Source organism: Simochromis diagramma, unplaced genomic scaffold, assembly GCF_900408965.1.
Source record: "Simochromis diagramma unplaced genomic scaffold, fSimDia1.1 OVJJ01000732.1, whole genome shotgun sequence".
Classification (NCBI taxonomy): Eukaryota; Metazoa; Chordata; class Actinopteri; order Cichliformes; family Cichlidae; genus Simochromis; species Simochromis diagramma.
This window is the reverse complement of record NW_024387183.1, coordinates 265,491-268,222: the sequence shown is the minus strand read 5'-3', so window position 1 is coordinate 268,222 and position 2,732 is coordinate 265,491. Positions and strand designations below refer to the sequence as shown.

General features: G+C 45.5%; 1 long non-coding RNA gene across 1 annotated transcript; it reads left to right on the top strand.

Annotated features, from left to right (window-relative positions):
* Positions 1-211: 211 nt before the first annotated feature.
* LOC120745040 lies at positions 212-1,701 on the top strand. Its single transcript, XR_005698546.1, has 3 exons — positions 212-221; positions 1,278-1,281; positions 1,595-1,701. It is a non-coding gene; the product is annotated as an uncharacterized LOC120745040 (long non-coding RNA).
* The last annotated feature ends 1,031 nt before the right edge of the window (positions 1,702-2,732 follow it).

The window sequence follows — 2,732 nt, the reverse complement described above, 5'->3', positions numbered from 1 at the left end:
AAATTCTCTCAAATAGCCTTAGGCGTCACATTGTACTTCACAATCTCCTTCAGACACACACTGCTGCCTCTTCAGACTCTCTCTGCTCTACTTTCATTGACTCTTATGTGACTTTTCAGTGAAACTTAAACACTGCTTCATCTGTTTGTAGGGTAAATATACAGTAACTCCCTTGTTTTGTTTGACATGTGTGTTTGTTTTGTGTCTGTGTGTGTGCACTTGTACAGGTTTTTACCAGATGTAGTTTTAATGTCACACCTTCCAGTTACAACCTAGTTAAATGTGAAATGAATACCACAGAATGTCCATAAGGTGCAGTTGCAGTCTGGCAGTGGGAGCAGTGTGACAGTTCAACTGTTTAGGAGGGAAATGGCGAGAGGAAAGAAACTGTGCCCATGTCGGGTGGTCCTGGTCTGCAGGCTGCTATACCGTCTGCCAGAGGGCAGCAGGTCAAAAAGTCTGTGTCCAGGATGTGAGGGGTCTGTGAAGATTTTCCCTGCGCATTTCCTGGTTCTTGAGAGGTACAGGTCCTGGATGGAGGGCAGGGGGCCCCGATGAACATTTCTGCTGCCTGTACAATCCACTGCAGTCTGCGATTGTCCTGTTTAGTGGTTGCTCCATACCAGACTGCGATGGAGGAGGACAGGACAGACTCAATGACTGTAGTGTAGAACTAGAAGACTAGCAGCTCCTGTGGAAGACTGTACTTCCCCAGTTGTCTCAGGAAGTACATCCTCTGCTGGGTCTTTTTGAGGATGGAGTTGATGTTGGTCTCCCACTTCAGGTCCTGGGAGATGGTGGTACCCAGGAACTTGAAGATCTCCACAGTCAACACCGGGCTGTCTGATATAGTGAGGGGGAGCATTGTTGAGGGATGTCTCCTGTAGTCTACTGTCATCTCTACCCATATGGAAAAGATATAGTAAAAACTTATATGATTTACTCATGAAAGTGGCCAATTTCTCATTACTTTCATATATTGTTTTAGTAAGTATCCAAAACATACAAGTTTCATTATATAATTTTTCAAGGGATCTTATATCTGTTTTCACTCTTGTATGCTTTTCATACAAGTTTCACACAAGACAGATACAAACTTTATAAGATTTATATATATCTTTTCCATATGGGTACAGTCTTAAGCTTGTTCAGCTCCAGATTGTGCTGACTGCACCAGATTACCAGCCGCTCAACTTCCTGCCGGTATGCAGGCTCATCACCATCCTGAATGAGGCCAATGATGGTGGTGTCATCTGCAAACTTTAGGAGTTTAACAGCCGAGTTCTTGGAGGTGCAGTCTTTAGTGTAAAGGGAGAACAACAGTGGTGTGAGGACACAACCTTGAGGGGCACCAATACTGAGGGACTGAGTTTTAGAGGTGATCTCCCCCAGCCTCACTCCTGACAGCCTCCTGTCTGTCAGGAAGCTGGTGATCCACTGACAGGTAGCTGGTGACACGCTGAGCTGGGAGAGTTTGGAGGAGAAAAGTTCAGGCACATTGGTGCAGGATGTAATGCAGCCCCATGTTCACTGTTTTCCCAGTAGGCAAACTGCAGGGGGTCCAACTGGTGTCCTTCAAATGAGCTAACACCAGTCGTTCAAAGGATTTCATGACCACAGACGTCAAGGCAACAGGTCTGTAATCTTTCAGTCCTGTAATGGTGGGTTTCTTGGGGACCGGGATGATGGTGGAGCGTTTGAAGCAGCTTGTTGAGTCTGGATTGAGGAGGGTGAGGGGGGAGAGGTGTGTTAGGGGTCAATGTCTGAAACAATGTCTCTCGGGAGGGGAGTGTGAGGGGTGAGAGTCTGTCTGTCTCAAACCTGCAGTAGAATATATATAACCCGTTGGCCAGGTCTTTGTTTGCTTCAACAGTGGGTGGGGGGCGTCTGTAGCTGGTGATTTCCCGCAGGCCCTACCACACTGATGCAGGGTCGTTGGCTGAGAGCTGTTCATTGAGCTTCTGGGAGTAGATCCTTTTAGCTACTTTGATCTTGTGGTGGTAGATTTCTTTTCTCATGTATTAATCACATATTTAATCATATCACATTAGTTATAGTAATATCACTTTCTCACTTTACTATAGTAAGAGCACTCCTGTCACCAGCTTGCATGCATGTGAAATGTTAACACAGTGAGGCCATTGTAATGGGAGACGTTGAACAGATAGTGGGACTCCTTCTCCTTATCAGGGATGTAAATCCTTAGGTAATGGCCAAGCAGAAAACAAGGTCATAATTCTCTCTGTGAAGAGGGGCCAACATATAAGAGTTTGTGGAATGTTCTTTGTCTGTGTCTCTGTATTTAAGATGTAAGGGCGGTGGCCAAAATTCAGAGATGGTCCTAGGGTTTCACTGGGATGCTCTCTCCACATTGGAATGTGTTTATTAAACCCACTTCAAATCAAGCTCACTGGGTGTGTTGCAGGTTATTGTTAAATTTTCCACAACAATCTCCTTGATCAGTGTGTTCCTGGCCTGCTTGTACAGGGCCCTATTACCACTTTTGTAGGCGTCCTCCCTGGCCTTATGAAGATGTTGGAGTTTAGGAGTGAACCATGGTTTATTGTTGTTGTACGTGCAAAAGGTCTTGGTTGGCACACACATATTCACAAAAACTGATGTATGATGTCACAGTGTCCGTCAGCTCATCCAGGTTCTCAGATGCAGCTTCAAAAGCAGTCCAATCAGTGCAGTCAAAACAGTCCTGCAGTTCCTGCTTTGCTGCGTTAGTC